Source organism: Crinia signifera, chromosome 4, assembly GCF_055691185.1.
Source record: "Crinia signifera chromosome 4, ASM5569118v1, whole genome shotgun sequence".
NCBI classification, from domain to species: Eukaryota; Metazoa; Chordata; class Amphibia; order Anura; family Myobatrachidae; genus Crinia; species Crinia signifera.
The window spans coordinates 312,953,487-312,975,766 of record NC_139220.1 but is presented as its reverse complement, the minus strand read 5'-3'; the positions used below and the strand labels follow the sequence as shown (position 1 = coordinate 312,975,766).

General features: G+C 37.7%; 28 non-coding genes across 28 annotated transcripts; 27 read left to right on the top strand and 1 right to left on the bottom strand.

Annotated features, from left to right (window-relative positions):
- Window positions 1-282: 282 nt before the first annotated feature.
- TRNAW-CCA (transfer RNA tryptophan (anticodon CCA)) lies at window positions 283-354 on the top strand. The gene has a single exon. It is a non-coding gene; the product is annotated as a tRNA-Trp (tRNA).
- A 449-nt stretch (window positions 355-803) lies between these two features.
- TRNAW-CCA (transfer RNA tryptophan (anticodon CCA)) lies at window positions 804-875 on the top strand. The gene has a single exon. It is a non-coding gene; the product is annotated as a tRNA-Trp (tRNA).
- Window positions 876-1,325: 450 nt separating this feature from the next.
- On the top strand, window positions 1,326-1,397 carry TRNAW-CCA (transfer RNA tryptophan (anticodon CCA)). The gene has a single exon. It is a non-coding gene; the product is annotated as a tRNA-Trp (tRNA).
- A 449-nt stretch (window positions 1,398-1,846) lies between these two features.
- Window positions 1,847-1,918, top strand: TRNAW-CCA (transfer RNA tryptophan (anticodon CCA)). The gene has a single exon. It is a non-coding gene; the product is annotated as a tRNA-Trp (tRNA).
- Window positions 1,919-2,367: 449 nt separating this feature from the next.
- Window positions 2,368-2,439, top strand: TRNAW-CCA (transfer RNA tryptophan (anticodon CCA)). The gene has a single exon. It is a non-coding gene; the product is annotated as a tRNA-Trp (tRNA).
- A 449-nt stretch (window positions 2,440-2,888) lies between these two features.
- On the top strand, window positions 2,889-2,960 carry TRNAW-CCA (transfer RNA tryptophan (anticodon CCA)). The gene has a single exon. It is a non-coding gene; the product is annotated as a tRNA-Trp (tRNA).
- A 971-nt stretch (window positions 2,961-3,931) lies between these two features.
- TRNAW-CCA (transfer RNA tryptophan (anticodon CCA)) lies at window positions 3,932-4,003 on the top strand. The gene has a single exon. It is a non-coding gene; the product is annotated as a tRNA-Trp (tRNA).
- Window positions 4,004-4,452: 449 nt separating this feature from the next.
- Window positions 4,453-4,524, top strand: TRNAW-CCA (transfer RNA tryptophan (anticodon CCA)). The gene has a single exon. It is a non-coding gene; the product is annotated as a tRNA-Trp (tRNA).
- Window positions 4,525-4,973: 449 nt separating this feature from the next.
- Window positions 4,974-5,045, top strand: TRNAW-CCA (transfer RNA tryptophan (anticodon CCA)). The gene has a single exon. It is a non-coding gene; the product is annotated as a tRNA-Trp (tRNA).
- A 449-nt stretch (window positions 5,046-5,494) lies between these two features.
- TRNAW-CCA (transfer RNA tryptophan (anticodon CCA)) lies at window positions 5,495-5,566 on the top strand. Its single transcript has one exon. It is a non-coding gene; the product is annotated as a tRNA-Trp (tRNA).
- A 449-nt stretch (window positions 5,567-6,015) lies between these two features.
- Window positions 6,016-6,087, top strand: TRNAW-CCA (transfer RNA tryptophan (anticodon CCA)). Its single transcript has one exon. It is a non-coding gene; the product is annotated as a tRNA-Trp (tRNA).
- A 450-nt stretch (window positions 6,088-6,537) lies between these two features.
- TRNAR-CCU (transfer RNA arginine (anticodon CCU)) lies at window positions 6,538-6,609 on the top strand. Its single transcript has one exon. It is a non-coding gene; the product is annotated as a tRNA-Arg (tRNA).
- Window positions 6,610-7,059: 450 nt separating this feature from the next.
- On the top strand, window positions 7,060-7,131 carry TRNAW-CCA (transfer RNA tryptophan (anticodon CCA)). The gene has a single exon. It is a non-coding gene; the product is annotated as a tRNA-Trp (tRNA).
- A 450-nt stretch (window positions 7,132-7,581) lies between these two features.
- TRNAW-CCA (transfer RNA tryptophan (anticodon CCA)) lies at window positions 7,582-7,653 on the top strand. Its single transcript has one exon. It is a non-coding gene; the product is annotated as a tRNA-Trp (tRNA).
- Window positions 7,654-8,102: 449 nt separating this feature from the next.
- On the top strand, window positions 8,103-8,174 carry TRNAW-CCA (transfer RNA tryptophan (anticodon CCA)). The gene has a single exon. It is a non-coding gene; the product is annotated as a tRNA-Trp (tRNA).
- Window positions 8,175-9,173: 999 nt separating this feature from the next.
- TRNAW-CCA (transfer RNA tryptophan (anticodon CCA)) lies at window positions 9,174-9,245 on the top strand. The gene has a single exon. It is a non-coding gene; the product is annotated as a tRNA-Trp (tRNA).
- A 477-nt stretch (window positions 9,246-9,722) lies between these two features.
- TRNAW-CCA (transfer RNA tryptophan (anticodon CCA)) lies at window positions 9,723-9,794 on the top strand. Its single transcript has one exon. It is a non-coding gene; the product is annotated as a tRNA-Trp (tRNA).
- Window positions 9,795-10,766: 972 nt separating this feature from the next.
- TRNAW-CCA (transfer RNA tryptophan (anticodon CCA)) lies at window positions 10,767-10,838 on the top strand. Its single transcript has one exon. It is a non-coding gene; the product is annotated as a tRNA-Trp (tRNA).
- Window positions 10,839-11,288: 450 nt separating this feature from the next.
- On the top strand, window positions 11,289-11,360 carry TRNAW-CCA (transfer RNA tryptophan (anticodon CCA)). The gene has a single exon. It is a non-coding gene; the product is annotated as a tRNA-Trp (tRNA).
- A 1,049-nt stretch (window positions 11,361-12,409) lies between these two features.
- On the top strand, window positions 12,410-12,481 carry TRNAS-CGA (transfer RNA serine (anticodon CGA)). Its single transcript has one exon. It is a non-coding gene; the product is annotated as a tRNA-Ser (tRNA).
- A 450-nt stretch (window positions 12,482-12,931) lies between these two features.
- On the top strand, window positions 12,932-13,003 carry TRNAW-CCA (transfer RNA tryptophan (anticodon CCA)). The gene has a single exon. It is a non-coding gene; the product is annotated as a tRNA-Trp (tRNA).
- Window positions 13,004-13,954: 951 nt separating this feature from the next.
- On the top strand, window positions 13,955-14,026 carry TRNAW-CCA (transfer RNA tryptophan (anticodon CCA)). The gene has a single exon. It is a non-coding gene; the product is annotated as a tRNA-Trp (tRNA).
- Window positions 14,027-14,998: 972 nt separating this feature from the next.
- TRNAW-CCA (transfer RNA tryptophan (anticodon CCA)) lies at window positions 14,999-15,070 on the top strand. The gene has a single exon. It is a non-coding gene; the product is annotated as a tRNA-Trp (tRNA).
- Window positions 15,071-16,042: 972 nt separating this feature from the next.
- TRNAC-ACA (transfer RNA cysteine (anticodon ACA)) lies at window positions 16,043-16,114 on the top strand. Its single transcript has one exon. It is a non-coding gene; the product is annotated as a tRNA-Cys (tRNA).
- A 450-nt stretch (window positions 16,115-16,564) lies between these two features.
- On the top strand, window positions 16,565-16,636 carry TRNAW-CCA (transfer RNA tryptophan (anticodon CCA)). The gene has a single exon. It is a non-coding gene; the product is annotated as a tRNA-Trp (tRNA).
- Window positions 16,637-17,086: 450 nt separating this feature from the next.
- On the top strand, window positions 17,087-17,159 carry TRNAW-CCA (transfer RNA tryptophan (anticodon CCA)). Its single transcript has one exon. It is a non-coding gene; the product is annotated as a tRNA-Trp (tRNA).
- A 450-nt stretch (window positions 17,160-17,609) lies between these two features.
- Window positions 17,610-17,681, top strand: TRNAW-CCA (transfer RNA tryptophan (anticodon CCA)). The gene has a single exon. It is a non-coding gene; the product is annotated as a tRNA-Trp (tRNA).
- Window positions 17,682-18,850: 1,169 nt separating this feature from the next.
- On the bottom strand, window positions 18,851-18,932 carry TRNAS-GCU (transfer RNA serine (anticodon GCU)). The gene has a single exon. It is a non-coding gene; the product is annotated as a tRNA-Ser (tRNA).
- Window positions 18,933-22,280: the final 3,348 nt, after the last annotated feature.

Here is a 22,280-nt window from a genome sequence, read left to right as displayed (position 1 = left end):
GCAAACATAATCCATTTCATTGGAATTGTCCATATCTTGATTTTGAAGTATACTCTTATTATTTTCTTTCTGGTGCTATGACTGTTTTCCATTGAACTGACCTTTTTTGTTAAGAATAATGACTTTGCACTTAAGCACGACCACCAGGCATATTCCTTGGTTATTGAATCAAGGATGTAAGCTTGTTTACTCACAAATTAATTATTTCACAAATTAGTATATGCAGACAGTATATGGGTGATCTAAATCACCCGAATCAGTGAATTACAGATGTCTAAAGAAGACCTCGTGGCGCAACGGTAGCGCGTCTGACTCCAGATCAGAAGGTTGCGTGTTCAAATCACGTCGGGGTCAATTGTCATTTTGAAAGTGAAATGTACTAAACGGAATTCTTTAAGAGAAACTAATTACCATGGTTCTCATCTAAATTTCTGCAATGTGATTACTGTTTATATGGATACCTATATCATCTGCAGTTGCAACAAAGACTCAAAATTCTGCTAATTTCTTATAATTGTCATGCAAACATAATCCATTTCATTGGAATTGTCCATATCTTGACTTTGAAGTATACTCTTATTATTTTCTTTCTGGCGCTATGACTGTTTTAAATTGAACTGACCTTTTTTGTTAAGAATAATGACTTTGCACTTAAGCACGACCACCAGGCATATTCCTTGGTTATTAAATCAAGGATGTAAGCTTGTTTACTCACAAATTATTTATTTCACAAATTAGTATATGATGACAGTATATGGGTGATCTAAATCACCCGAATCAGTGAATTACAGATATCTAAAGAAGACCTCGTGGCGCAACGGTAGCGCGTCTGACTCCAGATCAGAAGGTTGCGTGTTCAAATCACGTCGGGGTCAATTGTCATTTTGAATGTGAAATGTACTAAATGGTATTCTATAAGAGAAACTAATCACCATGGTTCTCATCTAAATTTCTGCAATGTGATTACTGTTTATATGGATACCTATATCATCTGCAGTTGCAACAAAGACTCAAAATTCTGCTAATTTCTTATAATTGTCATGCAAACATAATCCATTTCATTGGAATTGTCCATATCTTGACTTTGAAGTATACTCTTATTATTTTCTTTCTGGCGCTATGACTGTTTTAAATTGAACTGACCTTTTTTGTTAAGAATAATGACTTTGCACTTAAGCACGACCACCAGGCATATTCCTTGGTTATTGAATCAAAGATGTAAGCTTGTTTTCTCTCAAATTATTTATTTCACAAATTAGTATATGCAGACAGTATATGGGTGATCTAAATCTCCCGAATCAATGAATTATAGTTGCTTTAAAGAAGACCTCGTGGCGCAACGGTAGCGCGTCTGACTCCAGATCAGAAGGTTGCGTGTTCAAATCATGTCAGGGTCAATTGTCATTTTGAAAGTGAAATGTACTAAATGGAATTCTATAAGAGAAACTAATCACCATGGTTCTCATCTAAATTTCTGCAATGTGATTACTGTTTATATGGATACCTATATCATCTGCAGTTGCAAATAAGTCTCAAAATTCTGCTAATTTCTTATAATTGTCATGCAAACATAATCCATTTCATTGGAATTGTCCATATCTTGACTTTGAAGTATACTCTTATTATTTTCTTTCTGGTGCTATGACTGTTTTCCATTGAACTGACCTTTTTTGTTAAGAATAATGACTTTGCACTTAAGCACGACCACCAGGCATATTCCTTGGTTATTGAATCAAGGATGTAAGCTTGTTTACTCACAAATTAATTATTTCACAAATTAGTATATGCAGACAGTATATGGGTGATCTAAATCACCCGAATCAGTGAATTACTGATGTCTAAAGAAGACCTCGTGGCGCAACGGTAGCGCTTCTGACTCCAGATCAGAAGGTTGCGTGTTCAAATCACGTCTGTGTCAATTGTCATTTTGAAAGTGAAATGTACTAAACGGAATTCTTTAAGAGAAACTAATTACCATGGTTCTCATCTAAATTTCTGCAATGTGATTACTGTTTATATGGATACCTATATCATCTGCAGTTGCAACAAAGACTCAAAATTCTGCTAATTTCTTATAATTGTCATGCAAACATAATCCATTTCATTGGAATTGTCCATATCTTGACTTTGAAGTATACTCTTATTATTTTCTTTCTGGCGCTATGACTGTTTTAAATTGAACTGACCTTTTTTGTTAAGAATAATGACTTTGAACTTAAGCACGACCACCAGGCATATTCCTTGGTTATTAAATTAAGGATGTAAGCTTGTTTACTCACAAATTATTTATTTCACAAATTAGTATATGATGACAGTATATGGGTGATCTAAATCACCCGAATCAGTGAATTACAGATATCTAAAGAAGACCTCGTGGCGCAACGGTAGCGTGTCTGACTCCAGATCAGAAGGTTGCGTGTTCAAATCACGTCGGGGTCAATTGTCATTTTGAAAGTGAAATGTACTAAACGGAATTCTTTAAGAGAAACTAATTACCATGGTTCTCATCTAAATTTCTGCAATGTGATTACTGTTTATATGGATACCTATATCATCTGCAGTTGCAACAAAGACTCAAAATTCTGCTAATTTCTTATAATTGTCATGCAAACATAATCCATTTCATTGGAATTGTCCATATCTTGACTTTGAAGTATACTCTTATTATTTTCTTTCTGGCGCTATGACTGTTTTAAATTGAACTGACCTTTTTTGTTAAGAATAATGACTTTGCACTTAAGCACGACCACCAGGCATATTCCTTGGTTATTAAATCAAGGATGTAAGCTTGTTTACTCACAAATTATTTATTTCACAAATTAGTATATGATGACAGTATATGGGTGATCTAAATCACCCGAATCAGTTAATTACAGATATCTAAAGAAGACCTCGTGGCGCAACGGTAGCGCGTCTGACTCCAGATCAGAAGGTTGCGTGTTCAAATCACGTCGGGGTCAATTGTCATTTTGAAAGTGAAATGTACTAAACGGAATTCTTTAAGAGAAACTAATTACCATGGTTCTCATCTAAATTTCTGCAATGTGATTACTGTTTATATGGATACCTATATCATCTGCAGTTGCAACAAAGACTCAAAATTCTGCTAATTTCTTATAATTGTCATGCAAACATAATCCATTTCATTGGAATTGTCCATATCTTGACTTTGAAGTATACTCTTATTATTTTCTTTCTGGCGCTATGACTGTTTTAAATTGAACTGACCTTTTTTGTTAAGAATAATGACTTTGCACTTAAGCACGACCACCAGGCATATTCCTTGGTTATTAAATCAAGGATGTAAGCTTGTTTACTCACAAATTATTTATTTCACAAATTAGTATATGATGACAGTATATGGGTGATCTAAATCACCCGAATCAGTGAATTACAGATGTCTAAAGAAGACCTCGTGACGCAACGGTAGCGCGTCTGACTCCAGATCAGAAGGTTGCGTGTTCAAATCACGTCGGGGTGAATTGTCATTTTGAAAGTGAAATGTACTAAACGGAATTCTTTAAGAGAAACTAATCACCATGGTTCTCATCTAAATTTCTGCAATGTGATTACTGTTTATATGGATACCTATATCATCTGCAGTTGCAAATAAGTCTCAAAATTCTGCTAATTTCTTATAATTGTCATGCAAACATAATCCATTTCATTGGAATTGTCCATATCTTGACTTTGAAGTATACTCTTATTATTTTCTTTCTGGCGCTATGACTGTTTTCCATTGAACTGACCTTTTTTGTTAAGAATAATGACTTTGCACTTAAGCACGACCACCAGGCATATTCCTTGGTTATTGAATCAAGGATGTAAGCTTGTTTACTCACAAATTATTTATTTCACAAATTAGTATATGCAGACAGTATATGGGTGATCTAAATCACCAGAATCAATGAATTATAGTTGTTCTAAAGAAGACCTCGTGGCGCAACGGTAGCGCGTCTGACTCCAGATCAGAAGGTTGCGTGTTCAAATCATGTTGGGGTCAATTGTCATTTTGAATGTGAAATGTACTAAATGGAATTCTATAAGAGAAACTAATCACCATGGTTCTCATCTAAATTTCTGCAATGTGATTACTGTTTATATGGATACCTATATCATCTGCAGTTGCAACAAAGACTCAAAATTCTGCTAATTTCTTATAATTGTCATGCAAACATAATCCATTTCATTGGAATTGTCCATATCTTGACTTTGAAGTATACTCTTATTATTTTCTTTCTGGCGCTATGACTGTTTTAAATTGAACTGACCTTTTTTGTTAAGAATAATGACTTTGCACTTAAGCACGACCACCAGGCATATTCCTTGGTTATTAAATTAAGGATGTAAGCTTGTTTACTCACAAATTATTTATTTCACAAATTAGTATATGATGACAGTATATGGGTGATCTAAATCACCCGAATCATTGAATTACAGTTGTCTAAAGAAGACCTCGTGACGCAACGGTAGCGCGTCTGACTCCAGATCAGAAGGTTGCGTGTTCAAATCACGTCGGGGTCAATTGTCATTTTGAAAGTGAAATGTACTAAACGGAATTTTTTAAGAGAAACTAATCACCATGGTTCTCATCTAAATTTCTGCAATGTGATTACTGTTTATATGGATACCTATATCATCTGCAGTTGCAAATAAGTCTCAAAATTCTGCTAATTTCTTATAATTGTCATGCAAACATAATCCATTTCATTGGAATTGTCCATATCTTGACTTTGAAGTATACTCTTATTATTTTCTTTCTGGTGCTATGACTGTTTTCCATTGAACTGACCTTTTTTGTTAAGAATAATGACTTTGCACTTAAGCACGACCACCAGGCATATTCCTTGGTTATTGAATCAAGGATGTAAGCTTGTTTACTCACAAATTATTTATTTCACAAATTAGTATATGATGACAGTATATGGGTGATCTAAATCACCCGAATCAGTGAATTACAGATGTCTAAAGAAGACCTCGTGGCGCAACGGTAGCGCGTCTGACTCCAGATCAGAAGGTTGCGTGTTCAAATCACGTCGGGGTCAATTGTCATTTTGAAAGTGAAATGTACTAAACGGAATTCTTTAAGAGAAACTAATTACCATGGTTCTCATCTAAATTTCTGCAATGTGATTACTGTTTATATGGATACCTATATCATCTGCAGTTGCAACAAAGACTCAAAATTCTGCTAATTTCTTATAATTGTCATGCAAACATAATCCATTTCATTGGAATTGTCCATATCTTGACTTTAAAGTATACTCTTATTATTTTCTTTCTGGCGCTATGACTGTTTTAAATTGAACTGACCTTTTTTGTTAAGAATAATGACTTTGCACTTAAGCACGACCACCAGGCATATTCCTTGGTTATTAAATCAAGGATGTAAGCTTGTTTACTCACAAATTATTTATTTCACAAATTAGTATATGATGACAGTATATGGGTGATCTAAATCACCCGAATCAGTGAATTACAGATATCTAAAGAAGACCTCGTGGCGCAACGGTAGCGCGTCTGACTCCAGATCAGAAGTTTGCGTGTTCAAATCACGTCGGGGTCAATTGTCATTTTGAATGTGAAATGTACTAAATGGTATTCTATAAGAGAAACTAATCACCATGGTTCTCATCTAAATTTCTGCAATGTGATTACTGTTTATATGGATACCTATATCATCTGCAGTTGCAACAAAGACTCAAAATTCTGCTAATTTCTTATAATTGTCATGCAAACATAATCCATTTCATTGGAATTGTCCATATCTTGACTTTGAAGTATACTCTTATTATTTTCTTTCTGGCGCTATGACTGTTTTAAATTGAACTGACCTTTTTTGTTAAGAATAATGACTTTGCACTTAAGCACGACCACCATGCATATTCCTTGGTTATTAAATCAAGGATGTAAGCTTGTTTACTCACAAATTAATTATTTCACAAATTAGTATATGATGACAGTATATGGGTGATCTAAATCACCCGAATCAGTGAATTACAGATGTCTAAAGAAGACCTCGTGACGCAACGGTAGCGCGTCTGGCTCCAGATCAGAAGGTTGCGTGTTCAAATCACGTCGGGGTCAATTGTCATTTTGAAAGTGAAATGTACCTAACGGAATTCTTTAAGAGAAACTAATCACCATGGTTCTCATCTAAATTTCTGCAATGTGATTACTGTTTATATGGATACCTATATCATCTGCAGTTGCAACAAAGACTCAAAATTCTGCTAATTTCTTATAATTGTCATGCAAACATAATCCATTTCATTGGAATTGTCCATATCTTGACTTTGAAGTATACTCTTATTATTTTCTTTCTGGCGCTATGACTGTTTTAAATTGAACTGACCTTTTTTGTTAAGAATAATGACTTTGCACTTAAGCACGACCACCAGGCATATTCCTTGGTTATTAAATCAAGGATGTAAGCTTGTTTTCTCACAAATTATTTATTTCACAAATTAGTATATGCAGACAGTATATGGGTGATCTAAATCTCCCGAATCAATGAATTATAGCTGCTCTAAAGAAGACCTTGTGGCGCAACGGTAGCGCGTCTGACTCCTGATCAGAAGGTTGCGTGTTAAAATCACGTCGGGGTCAATTGACATTTTGAAAGTGAAATGTACTAAATGGAATTCTATAAGAGAAACTAATCACCATGGTTCTCATCTAATTTTCTGCAATGTGATTACTGTTTATATGGATACCTATATCATCTGCAGTTACAACAAAGACTCAAAATTCTGCTAATTTCTTATAATTGTCATGCAAACATAATCCATTTCATTGGAATTGTCCATATCTTGACTTTGAAGTATACTCTTATTATTTTCTTTCTGGCGCTATGACTGTTTTAAATTGAACTGACCTTTTTTGTTAAGAATAATGACTTTGCACTTAAGCACGACCACCAGGCATATTCCTTGGTTATTGAATCAAGGATGTAAGCTTGTTTTCTCACAAATTATTTATTTCACAAATTAGTATATGATGACAGTATATGGGTGATCTAAATCTCCCGAATCAATGAATTATAGTTGCTCTAAAGAAGACCTCATGGCGCAACGGTAGCGCGTCTGACTCCAGATCAGAAGGTTGCGTGTTCAAATCACGTCGGGGTCAATTGTCATTTTGAAAGTGAAATGTACTAAACGGAATTCTTTAAGAGAAACTAATTACCATGGTTCTCATCTAAATTTCTGCAATGTGATTACTGTTTATATGGATACCTATATCATCTGCAGTTGCAACAAAGACTCAAAATTCTGCTAATTTCTTATAATTGTCATGCAAACATAATCCATTTCATTGGAATTGTCCATATCTTGACTTTGAAGTATACTCTTATTATTTTCTTTCTGGTGCTATGACTGTTTTCCATTGAACTGACCTTTTTTGTTAAGAATAATGACTTTGCACTTAAGCACGACCACCAGGCATATTCCTTGGTTATTGAATCAAGGATTCAAGCTTGTTTACTCACAAATTATTTATTTCATAAATTAGTATATGCAGACAGTATATGGGTGATCTAAATCACCCGAATCAGTGAATTGCATTTGTTTGAAAGAAGACCTTGTGGCGCAATGGTAGCGCGTCTGACTCCAGATCAGAAGGTTGCGTGTTCAAATCACGTCGGGGTCAGTTGTCATTTTGAAAGTGAAATGTACTAAATGGAATTCTATAAGAGAAACTAATCACCATGGTTCTCATCTAAATTTCTGCAATGTGATTACTGTTTATATGGATACCTATATCATCTGCAGTGTCAAATAAGTCTCAAAATTCTGCTAATTTCTTATAATTGTCATGCAAACATAATCCCTTTCATTGGAATTGTCCATATCTTGACTTTGAAGTATACTCTTATTATTTTCTTTCTGGCGCTATGACTGTTTTAAATTGAACTGACCTTTTTTGTTAAGAATAATGACTTTGCACTTAAGCACGACCACCAGGCATATTCCTTGGTTATTAAATTAAGGATGTAAGCTTGTTTACTCACAAATTATTTATTTCACAAATTAGTATATGATGACAGTATATGGGTGATCTAAATCACCCGAATCAGTGAATTACAGTTGTCTAAAGAAGACTTCGTGACGCAACGGTAGCGCGTCTGACTCCAGATCAGAAGGTTGCGTGTTCAAATCACGTCGGGGTCAATTGTCATTTTGAAAGTGAAATGTACTAAACGGAATTCTTTAAGAGAAACTAATCACCATGGTTCTCATCTAAATTTCTGCAATGTGATTACTGTTTATATGGATACCTATATCATCTGCAGTTGCAAATAAGTCTCAAAATTCTGCTAATTTCTTATAATTGTCATGCAAACATAATCCATTTCATTGGAATTGTCCATATCTTGACTTTGAAGTATACTCTTATTATTTTCTTTCTGGTGCTATGACTGTTTTCCATTGAACTGACCTTTTTTGTTAAGAATAATGACTTTGCACTTAAGCACGACCACCAGGCATATTCCTTGGTTATTGAATCAAGGATGTAAGCTTGTTTACTCACAAATTAATTATTTCACAAATTAGTATATGCAGACAGTATATGGGTGATCTAAATCACCCGAATCAGTGAATTACAGATTTCTAAAGAAGACCTCGTGGCGCAACGGTAGCGCGTCTGACTCCATGATCAGAAGGTTGCGTGTTCAAATCACGTCGGGGTCAATTGTCATTTTTAAAGTGAAATGTACTAAACGGAATTCTTTAAGAGAAACTAATTACCATAGTTCTCATCTAAATTTCTGCAATGTGATTACTGTTTATATGGATACCTATATCATCTGCAGTTGCAACAAAGACTCAAAATTCTGCTAATTTCTTATAATTGTCATGCAAACATAATCCATTTCATTGGAATTGTCCATATCTTGACTTTGAAGTATACTCTTATTATTTTCTTTCTGGCGCTATGACTGTTTTCCATTGAACTGACCTTTTTTGTTAAAAATAATGACTTTGCACTTAAGCACGACCACCAGGCATATTCCTTGGTTATTGAATCAAGGATGTAAGCTTGTTTACTCACAAATTATTTATTTCACAAATTAGTATATGCAGACAGTATATGGGTGATCTAAATTGCAGACAGTATACGGGTGATCTAAATCACCCGAATCAATGAATTATAGTTGTTCTAAAGAAGACCTCGTGGCGCAACGGTAGCGCGTCTGACTCCAGATCAGAAGGTTGCGTGTTCAAATCACGTCGGGGTCAATTGTCATTTTGAATGTGAAATGTACTAAATGGAATTCTATAAGAGAAACTAATCACCATGGTTCTCATCTAAATTTCTGCAATGTGATTACTGTTTATATGGATACCTATATCATCTGCAGTTGCAACAAAGACTCAAAATTCTGCTAATTTCTTATAATTGTCATGCAAACATAATCCATTTCATTGGAATTGTCCATATCTTGACTTTGAAGTATACTCTTATTATTTTCTTTCTGGCGCTATGACTGTTTTAAATTGAACTGACCTTTTTTGTTAAGAATAATGACTTTGCACTTAAGCACGACCACCAGGCATATTCCTTGGTTATTGAATCAAGGATGTAAGCTTGTTTACTCACAAATTATTTATTTCACAAATTAGTATATGCAGACAGTATATGGGTGATCTAAATTGCAGACAGTATATGGGTGATCTAAATCACCCGAATCAATGAATTATAGTTGTTCTAAAGAAGACCTCGTGGCGCAACGGTAGCGCGTCTGACTCCAGATCAGAAGGTTGCGTGTTCAAATCACGTCGGGGTCAATTGTGATTTTGAAAGTGAAATGTACTAAATGGAATTCTATAAGAGAAACTAATCACCATGGTTCTCATCTAAATTTCTGCAATGTGAATACTGTTTATATGGATACCTATATCATCTGCAGTTGCAAATAAGTCTCAAAATTCTGCTAATTTCTTATAATTGTCATGCAAACATAATCCATTTCATTGGAATTGTCCATATCTTGACTTTGAAGTATACTCTTATTATTTTCTTTCTGGTGCTATGACTGTTTTCCATTGAACTGACCTTTTTTGTTAAGAATAATGACTTTGCACTTAAGCACGACCACCAGGCATATTCCTTGGTTATTGAATCAAGGATGTAAGCTTGTTTACTCACAAATTAATTATTTCACAAATTAGTATATGCAGACAGTATATGGGTGATCTAAATCACCCGAATCAGTGAATTACAGATGGTCTAAAGAAGAACTCATGGTGCAACGGTAGCGCGTCTGACTCCAGATCAGAAGGTTGCGTGTTCAGATCACGTCGGGGTCAATTGTCATTTTGAAAGTGAAATGTACTAAATGGAATTCTATAAGAGAAACTAATCACCACGGTTCTCATCTAAATTTCTGCAATGTGATTACTGTTTATATGGATACCTATATCATCTGCAGTTGCAATAAAGACTCAAATTTCTGCTAATTTCTTATAATTGTCATGCAAACATAATCCATTTCATTGGAATTGTCCATATATTGACACTGAAGTATACTCTTATTATTTTCTTTCTGGCGCTATGACTGTTTTCCATTGAACTGACCTTTTTTGTTAAGAATAATGACTTTGCACTTAAGCACGACCACCAGGCATATTCCTTGGTTATTGAATCAAGGATGTAAGCTTGTTTACTCACAAATTAATTATTTCACAAATTAGTATATGCAGACAGTATATGGGTGATCTAAATCCTCCGAATCAGTGAATTACAGATGGTCTAAAGAAAACCTCATGGCGCAGCGGTAGCGCGTCTGACTCCAGATCAGAAGGTTGCGTGTTCAAATCACGTCGGGGTCAATTGTCATTTTGAAAGAGAAATTTACTAAATGGAATTCTATAAGAGAAACTAATTACCATGGTTCTCATCTAAATTTCTGCAATGTGATTACTGTTTATATGGATACCTATATCATCTGCAGTTGCAATAAAGACTCAAATTTCTGCTAATTTCTTATATGTGTCATGCAAACATAATCCATTTCATTGGAATTGTCCATATCTTGACACTGAAGTATACTCTTATTATTTTCTGTCTGGCGCTATGACGGTTTTCCATTGAACTGACCTTTTTTGTTAAGAATAATGACTTTGCACTTAAGCACGACCACCAGGCATATTCCTTGGTTATTGAATCAAGGATGTAAGCTTGTTTACTCACAAATTATTTATTTCACAAATTAGTATATGCAGACAGTATATGGGTGATCTAAATCACCTGAATCATTGAATTGAACTTGTTTGAAAGAAGACCACGTGGCGCAACGGTAGCGCGTCTGACTCCAGATCAGAAGGTTGCGTGTTCAAATCACGTTGTGGTAAATTGTCATTTTGAAAGTGAAATATACTAAATGGAATTCTTTAAGAGAAACTAATTACCATGGTTCTCATCTAAATTTCTGCAATGTGATTACTGTTTATATGGATACCTATATCATCTGCAGTTGCAATAAAGACTCAAATTTCTGCTAATTTCGGTACTTATGTAGTAACTGGGCTGCCGATTTTGAAATCGGGTCCATCGCATCGCATCGCACCCGACCATATCGCATGCGATGCGATGCGATGCGATGCGATGGACCCGATTTTTCCATAGGATTCAATGTTAAAATGGACTGAGTCCATTTTAACATAGAATTCAATGGGAAAAGGGGTCCTTTTCATACCCCTACTATCCAAGTGGGCATGGAGTTGGATATAAACCTGTGGCGAGCGTAGCGAGCCACCGAGCCCGAAGCGTGGCGAGCGTAGCGAGCCCCGCGAGGGGACACAGAATACCGTCCCCTCGCGGGGCTCGCTACGCTCGCCACAGGTTTATATCCAACTCCATGCCCACTTGGATAGTAGGGGTATGAAAAGGACCCCTTTTTCCCATTGGATTCCATGTTAAAATGGACTCAGTCCATTTTAACATTGAATCCTATGGAAAAATCGGGTCATCGCATCGCATCGCATCGCATGGTCGTATGCGATGCGATGCGATATCGCATCGCATCGCATCTGATTGTATGCCTTAACTTAAGGCATACAATCAAAAAATCGGCAGCCCAGATACTACATAAGTACCCTAATTTCTTATAATTGTCATGCAAACATAATCCATTTCATTGGAATTGTCCATATATTGACACTGAAGTATACTCTTATTATTTTCTTTCTGGCGCTATGACTGTTTTCCATTGAACTGACCTTTTTTGTTAAGAATAAGGACTTTGCACTTAAGCATGACCACCAGGCATATTCCTTGGTTATTGAATCAAGGATTCAAGCTTGTTTACTCACAAATTATTTATTTCATAAATTAGTATATACACACAGTATATGGGTGATCTAAATCACCCGAATCAATGAATTATAGTTGCTCTAAAGAAGACCTTGTGGCGCAATGGAAGCGCGTCTAACTCGAGATCAGAAGGTTGCGTGTTCAAATCACGTCGGGGTCAATTGTCATTTTGAAAGTGAAATGTACTAAATGGAATTCTATAAGAGAAACTAATCACCATGGTTCTCATCTAAATTTCTGCAATGTGATTACTGTTTATATGGATACCTATATCATCTGCAATTGCAACAACGACTCAAAATTGTGCTAGCTTCTTATAATTGTCATGCAAACATAATCCATTTAATTGGAATTGTCCATATCTTGACTTTGAAGTATACTCTTATTATTTTCTTTCTGGCGCTAAGACTGTTTTCCATTGAACTGACCTTTTTAGTTAAGAATAATGACTTTGCACTTAAGCACGACCACCAGGCATATTCCTTGGTTATTGAATCAAGGATGTAAGCTTGTTTACTCACAAATTAATTATTTCACAAATTAGTATATGCAGACAGTATATGGGTGATCTAAATCACCCGAATCAGTGAATTACAGATGGTCTAAAGAAAACCTCATGGCGCAACGGTAGCGCGTCTGACTCCAGATCAGAAGGTTGCGTGTTCAAATCACGTCGGGGTCAATTGTCATTTTGAAAGAGAAATTTACTAAATGGAATTCTATAAGAGAAACTAATTACCATGGTTCTCATCTAAATTTCTGCAATGTGATTACTGTTTATATGGATACCTATATCATCTGCAGTTGCAATAAAGACTCAAATTTCTGCTAATTTCTTATATGTGTCATGCAAACATAATCCATTTCATTGGAATTGTCCATATCTTGACACTGAAGTATACTCTTATTATTTTCTGTCTGGCGCTATGACGGTTTTCCATTGAACTGACCTTTTTTGTTAAGAATAATGACTTTGCACTTAAGCACGACCACCAGGCATATTCCTTGGTTATTGAATCAAGGATGTAAGCTTGTTTACTCACAAATTATTTATTTCACAAATTAGTATATGCAGACAGTATATGGGTGATCTAAATCACCTGAATCATTGAATTGAACTTGTTTGAAAGAAGACCGCGTGGCTCAACGGTAGCGCGTCTGACTCCAGATCAGAAGGTTGCGTGTTCAAATCACGTTGTGGTAAATTGTCATTTTGAAAGTGAAATATACTAAATGGAATTCTTTAAGAGAAACTAATTACCATGGTTCTCATCTAAATTTCTGCAATGTGATTACTGTTTATATGGATACCTATATCATCTGCAGTTGCAATAAAGACTCAAAATTCTGATAATTGGAATCTATTTCATTGGAATTGTCCATATCTTGACACTGAAGTATACTCTTATTATTTTCTTTCTGGCGCTATGACTGTTTTCCATTGAACTGACCTTTTTTGTTAAGAATAATGACTTTGCACTTAAGCATGACCACCAGGCATATTCCTTGGTTATTGAATCAAGGATTCAAGCTTGTTTACTCACAAATTATTTATTTCATAAATTAGTATATGCACACAGTATATGGGTGATCTAAATCACCCGAATCAATTAATTATAGTTGCTCTAAAGAAGACCTCGTGGCGCAACGGTAGCGCGTCTGACTCCAGATCAGAAGGTTGCATGTTCAAATCACGTTGGGGTCAATTGTCATTTTGAAAGTGAAATGTACTAAATGGAATTCTATAAGAGAAACTAATCACCATGGTTCTCATCTAAATTTATGCAATGTGATTACTGTTTATATGGATACCTATATCATCTGCAATTGCAACAACGACTCAAAATTGTGCTAGCTTCTTATAATTGTCATGCAAACATAATCCATTTAATTGGAATTGTCCATATCTTGACTTTGAAGTATACTCTTATTATTTTCTTTCTGGCGCTATGACTGTTTTCCATTGAACTGACCTTTTTTGTTAAGAATAATGACTTTGCACTTAAGCACGACCACCAGGCATATTCCTTGGTTATTGAATCAAGGATGTAAGCTTGTTTACTCACTAATTAATTATTTCACAAATTAGTATATGCAGACAGTATATGGGTGATCTAAATCACCCGAATCAGTGAATTACAGATGGTCTAAAGAAAACCTCATGGCGCAACAGTAGCGCGTCTGACTCCAGATCAGAAGGTTGCGTGTTCAAATCACGTCGGGGTCAATTGTCATTTTGAAAGTGAAATGTACTAAATGGAATTCTATAAGAGAAACTAATCACCACGGTTCTCATCTAAATTTCTGCAATGTGATTACTGTTTATATGGATACCTATATCATCTGCAGTTGCAACAAAGACTCAAAATTCTGATAATTTCTTATAATTGTCATGCAAACATAATCCATTTCATTGGAATTGTCCATATCTTGACTTTGAAGTATACTCTTATTATTTTCTTTCTGGTGCTATGACTGTTTTCCATTGAACTGACCTTTTTTGTTAAGAATAATGACTTTGCACTTAAGCACGACCACCAGGCATATTCCTTGGTTATTGAATCAAGGATGTAAGCTTGTTTACTCACAAATTAATTATTTCACAAATTAGTATATGCAGACAGTATATGGGTGATCTAAATCACACGAATCAGTGAATTACAGATGGTCTAAAGAAGACCTCATGGTGCAACGGTAGCGCGTCTGACTCCAGATCAGAAGGTTGCGTGTTCAAATCACGTCGGGGTCAATTGTCATTTTGAAAGTGAAATGTACTAAATGGAATTCTATAAGAGAAACTAATTACCATGGTTCCCATCTAAATTTCTGCAATGTGATTACTGTTTATATGGATACCTATATCATCTGCAGTTGCAATAAAGACTCAAATTTCTGCTAATTTCTTATAATTGTCATGCAAACATAATCCATTTCATTGGAATTGTCCATATCTTGATACTGAAGTATACTCTTATTATTTTCTTTCTGGCGCTATGACTGTTTTCCATTGAACTGACCTTTTTTGTTAAGAATAATGACTTTGCACTTAAGCACGACCACCAGGCATATTCCTTGGTTATTGAATCAAGGATGTAAGCTTGTTTTTTCACAAATTAATTATTTCACAAATTAGTATATGCAGACAGTATATGGGTGATCTAAATCACCCGAATCAGTGAATTACAGATGGTCTAAAGAAGACCTCATGGCGCAACGGTAGCGCGTCTGACTCTAGATCAGAAGGTTGCGTGTTCAAATCACGTCGGGGTCAATTGTCATTTTGAAAGTGAAATGTACTAAATGGAATTCTATAAGAGAAACTAATTACCATGGTTCCCATCTAAATTTCTGCAATGTGATTACTGTTTATATGGATACCTATATCATCTGCAGTTGCAATAAAGACTCAAATTTCTGCTAATTTCTTATAATTGTCATGCAAACATAATCCATTTCATTGGAATTGTCCATATATTGACACTGAAGTATACTCTTATTATTTTCTTTCTGGCGCTATGACTGTTTTCCATTGAACTGACCTTTTTTGTTAAGAATAAGGACTTTGCACTTAAGCATGACCACCAGGCATATTCCTTGGTTATTGAATCAAGGATTCAAGCTTGTTTACTCACAAATTATTTATTTCATAAATTAGTATATGCACACAGTATATGGGTGATCTAAATCACCCGAATCAATGAATTATAGTTGCTCTAAAGAAGACCTCGTGGCGCAACGGTAGCGCGTCTGACTACAGATCAGAAGGTTGCGTGTTCAAATCACGTCGGGGTCAATTGTCATTTTGAAAGTGAAATGTACTAAATGGAATTCTATAAGAGAAACTAATCACCATGGTTCTCATCTAAATTTCTGCAATGTGATTACTGTTTATATGGATACCTATATCATCTGCAATTGCAACAACGACTCAAAATTGTGCTAGCTTCTTATATTTGTCATGCAAACATAATCCATTTAATTGGAATTGTCCATATCTTGACTTTGAAGTATACTCTTATTATTTTCTTTCTGGCGCTATGACTGTTTTCCATTGAACTGACCTTTTTTGTTAAGAATAATGACTTTGCACTTAAGCACGACCACCAGGCATATTCCTTGGTTATTAAATCAAGGATGTAAGCTTGTTTACTCACAAATTATTTATTTCACAAATTACTATATGCAGACAGTATATGGGTGATCTAAATCACCCGAATCAATGAATTATAGTTGTTCTAAAGAAGACCTCGTGGCGCAACGGTAGCGCGTCTGACTCCAGCTCAGAAGGTTGCATGTTCAAATCACGTCGGGGTCAATTGTCATTTTGAAAGTGAAATGTACTAAACGGAATTCTTTAAGAGAAACTAATTACCATGGTTCTCATCTAAATTTCTGCAATGTGATTACTGTTTATATGGATACCTATTTCATCTGCAGTTGCAACAAAGACTCAAAAATCTGCTAATTTCTTATAATTGTCATGCAAACATAATCCATTTCATTGGAATTGTCCATATCTTGACACTGAAGTATACTCTTATTATTTTCTTTCTGGCGCTATGACTGTTTTCCATTGAACTGACCTTTTTTGTTAAGAATAATGACTTTGCACTTAAGCACGACCACCAGGCATATTCCTTGGTTATTGAATCAAGGATGTAAGCTTGTTTACTCACAAATTATTTATTTCACAAATTAGTATATGCAGACAGTAAATGGGTGATCTGAATCACCCGAATCAAGGAATTATAGTGGTTCTAAAGAAGACCTCGTGGCGCAACGGTAGCGCGTCTGACTCCAGATCAGAAGGTTGGGTGTTCAAACCACGTCGGGGGTCAATTGTCATTTTGAAAGTGAAATGTACTAAATGGAATTCTATAAGAGAAACTAATTACCATGGTTCTCATCTAAATTTCTGCAATGTGATTACTGTTTATATGGATACCTATATCATCTGCAGTTGCAATAAAGACTCAAATTTCTGCTAATTTCTTATATGTGTCATGCAAACATAATCCATTTCATTGGAATTGTCCATATCTTGACACTGAAGTATACTCTTATTATTTTCTGTCTGGCGCTATGACGGTTTTCCATTGAACTGACCTTTTTTGTTAAGAATAATGACTTTGCACTTAAGCACGACCACCAGGCATATTCCTTGGTTATTGAATCAAGGATGTAAGCTTGTTTACTCACAAATTATTTATTTCACAAATTAGTATATGCAGACAGTATATGGGTGATCTAAATCACCTGAATCATTGAATTGAACTTGCTTGAAAGAAGACCACGTGGCGCAACGGTAGCGCGTCTGACTCCAGATCAGAAGGTTGCGTGTTCAAATCACGTTGTGGTAAATTGTCATTTTGAAAGTGAAATATACTAAATGTCCCGGACTCACGGGTCTAGAACCCGACCTATGCATAGGGTTTAATGGGCCCTGAAGACTGAAGGTAGTGCAATAAATCCAGAAAAGGTGGCTTTTACTCACTCCGCTGGTTGTCCTTATCCCTTGTGGGTGGTCCCCTCCCCTGACACCCTCCCCTGACAACACTTCCTTTTTCTTGCAGCCACGTCATCTGATGCAGCGTCTGACCCTGCTGTGCTTGGAGGTCATGGCCCCATGCTGTTCCCTGCCAACAGAGACTGGGCTGTCATTCTTTATAGGGAATACCCTGTGGGGTGCCCCAAATCTAGCTGCACAAAATCAGCCCACAAGTCCATCGGCCCTTCTGGCATTTGCCAGAAGTGCTAGATGGCCAGTCCGGCCCTGGACCTGCGCATGCAAAGCAGACTCAAAATGCCAGAGGCTACTGAAGTTCACAGGCCCCATCATCTGTTAAAAAGCTCCTGCTTTTCCGTCTGCACTGCAAATGCGCCAGCATACTGTACATTGGAAGAGCCCAATTGGGGGCTATAGATGGATCCACTCCTTCTATTGGACGGCCCCTGCACGGTGGATGTACAGACAGGTATTTATTAATGATCATCAACTTATATTATGCCTTTGAGAGCCCAATAATGGAAATTTATAAGCTGAGGCATTTTTTAAAGTGGCAATCATTTACAAGGCAAAGCCAGCTTGGTGTCACCATGTGAATGATTGCTGCTTTAAAAATACGGGCATACTCAGTAGTTTTCAGAACTCTCATCCCTACCAACGATCATTGTCCTGAGCATTAATATTAAATGCTGTTTGATGACAAAAAAAAACCAGTTTGATCTTCTGCAGATGTTCAAATATGAACTCTGGACTGTCAATCCCAGAGTGTGATGACCCTGACAATGGTGAGCTTTCCCAAAGCACGTGGCACTTGTGCGTGGCATCATCACTGTCCTGCTTATTGGGAACAGAGGAAGGAATGCTGTTTAAGAACACTAATTTTGGTCTTAATTATTCACAATTTATCTATTGAAATATAACATATAGGTCACTGTTAATTGCTGGGAAGAGCACATAAATGTATTTAAGATTGCAGGGGATATATGAATTAGTGAGATGGTAAATACAATAAAAATAACTTATCGACGAGGATGGGATTCGAACCCACGCGTGCAGAGCACAATGGATTAGCAGTCCATCGCCTTAACCACTCGGCCACCTCGTCCCCACGCATTTAAAGCTAGGCAAGCTACAACTTGTATACATATTTTTTCATAGTCAGCTTTCTTCACTTCTAAAACCATCCTCCAAACATGCAGGGTGAAATGTAATAGGATGAGAGATTCAGAAAGTGAGAGATTTGATAAGAAATCAGTTTTTTTAAAGCGGCAATCAGTTACACTATCATTATTACCAGGACATCACAGGCCCCTCCCCCTGTATCATTATTCCCAGGACACCACAGGCTTCTCCCCCTGTATCATTATTCCCAGGACACCACAGGCTTCTCCCCCTTTATTATTACCAGGACACCATAGGCTGCTTCCCCTCTATAATTATTACCAGGATATCACAGGCTACACCCCTCCCCGTCCTGCATAGTAACACCCAATAAATGTCACCTGGCTGTCACAGGCAGGCACTGCCAGTGACTTTCAAGCTTCGCCGACCCCAGTCAGTGCTGCTCGCCTGCTCTGCTGCGGCTCCCTCCGTCCTACGAGTATCTTTACTCTGTCCTCCTCCACTCCGCCCCTTCCCCCCATAGACGCATGGGTGGGCGTCGTTAGCGTCTGTCACACTGCAATCACAGTGATGTAATACAGGCGGCCGGGCCCTGCACATACAATATTTATCACTGGAGGATGGTGGACACATGTCCTCATGCAGGAAGCCAGTGGCCATGTTCCTGTAGCCGCGGCACCATCTACAGGAGTGCAGGACTGGAGGAGGTAAAATACAATACGGCCCACTACAGTAACCATTAGAGTAGGTTTGCCTACTTTTTAAAAATCATTTCAGGGAGAAAAGTGAAAGGCATGGGGCGAGCCTTGCGTCACCAGAGGGCGGGGCCTTGCAAGACCAGGGGGCGGACCTTGCATCCCCAGGGGGCGGACCTTGAGCCGACCACTGCATAATAGGCTACAGGTGATTGTATTGCAGCTGGGGATGCTCTGCTGGGAGTTGTGGTATCCCAAGAACTGGAGAAAAGGGCATGCTGCGACTTGTAGTGCCACGGCTGCATAATATGCAGGGACAGGTGGTAGACGCTGGGGGGGAGGGGCGGCTGCGGCATTACTGTGACTTGTACTAGTTTGATCTGTAGCTGAAGAGGTGGCGGGCGGCAGGGGGTGGGGGGGAAACAACTGAAGCTGTGAACTGCTGCAGCAGCAATGGAGGCCTGGAGGGGGGAGACAGAGCAGAGCTGGTGAATAATATGCAGCGGGGAGGAAGAAAAGTAGCCAGCCACAAGTAAGCTCAGTCTGTCCTGACACTGAGTATTCTTACCAGTGACGTTGCCCGGCGGCGCCTGCTGCTCCCCAGTCTGACTGTGAGTCTTCTTACCACTGACAGTGCCCCTCCATTTGCTGCTGCTGCGCTCCGTCCAGCTCGTCATCAGCTCCCAACAGAGCCCCGCGGTGGCCGGAATTTATCAGGAGAGCGACATCATGACGGGGTATGTCATGATGTCGCGTGTCCAGGACCTGACCCCGGCACTCCAGTGACTCGCACATGCGCAGTCATAAATTTGAGCATTCATGGTTAAAAACCGGGAGGATGCCGGCCTTTTCCGTGGGACCGGGAGGAGGAATAAAAACGCTGGAGACTCCCGCAAAATTCGGGAGAGTCGGTAACCCTGCGTTAGAGCGGCCCAGGGGGCACATGGCATCCTGCCCCCCGGCCCAGCCCGCCCCTGGCAGTGATTGATACACGATGACTGTGATGTAACAAGATGTAAAAGATGCAGTGCAGCACACTGATGAAGTCCATGGATGCGGCGAAAGCCGATAATACAATGAGCGCAAAAGTACGTTACTTGGGGTTGCTCACTATGAGAGTGATGTTCAGGATAAGGGAAGCTTGAGAGCGTTGGTTAGAACATCAGATGTTAGAGTGTGATGGTAAGAACATCGATTACAGGAGCGATAGTTTGAACATCGAATGCGGGAATGATGATTAGAACATCGACAACAGAAACGATGGCTGGGATATCGAATGCAGGAATGATGGTTAGAACATTGAATGGAGGAACGATGGTTAGAACATCGAATGCAGGAACGATGGTTAGAACATCGAATACAGGAACGATAGTTAGAACATCGAATGCAGGAACGATGGCTGGAACATCGAATGCAGGAACGATGGCTGGAACATCGAATGCAGGAACAATGGCTTTAACATCGAATGCAAGAACAATGGCTGGAACATCGAATGCAGGAACGATGCTTAAAACATCAACAACCGGAATGGTGGCTGGAACATCGAATGCAGGAACGATGATTAGAACCTAGGAAACAGGAATGATGGCTGGAACATTGAATGCGGGAACGATGATTAGAACATCGACAACAGGAACATCAAATGCAGGAACGATGGTTAGAACATCGAATGCAGGAATGATGGCTGGAACATCGACAGGAATGATGGCTGGAACATCGAATGCAGGAACGGTGGTTAGAACAGCAACAGGAACAATGCACAAATGCACGAATTATGGTGAGAACATCAAATACAGGAACAATGGCTGGAACATCGAATGCAGGAATGATGGTTAGAACATGGAATGCACGAACGATGGCTGGAACATCAACAGGAACAATGGTTGGACCATCGACAGCTAGGCAAAGTACTGCTGACATATGTATCCTCCTCTGGACAGAGGATCACAGGAGCTAGGCAGGTATGACAGGGAACTAGACTACACAGGATTGGCTCAGAATGACATGTGACTGGAAAGAACATGGAAGCCCCCATGTCAGGCTATGGTGGGAAAGTCTGTTTGTACATACCATGCCATACCCTCCAACTGTACCGATTTAGCCGGTACAGTACCGTTTTTTAATGGTCAGAAAAGCGAACTTTGAATTATTCAGAGAAGCCCTAACAGGAATTGGGTGGGAAATGGTTATGGAGGGAAAAAATGCAGAGGAAATGTGGGATACTCTAAAAAAGGTGCTTGATTCACTAACTATTGAATACATTCCTAAAGTAACTAAAGGTAAATTCAACAAAAAAAAGACACCATGGTTGGACAAAGAAGTAAGGTCAGCTATCAACAATAAAACCAGAGCCTTTAAATTCTATAAAAATAACTTGAACGAGGAGGCGTTTGCAAAATACAAAGAATCAAACAAAACTTGTAAAGGGGTAATCAAAGCAGCTAAAAAATTATATGAAGAGTGCATAAAATTAAATACATAAATAGTAAACGTTTAATTAAGGAAAACATAGGCCCACTAACTGATACTAGTGGAAAAAGTGTTACTGAGGACAAGGGAAAAGCAAAACTGTTAAATGAGTTCTTCTCATCAGTATTTACTAAGGGAGAGCAGACTGTGGAACGAACATTTACCAC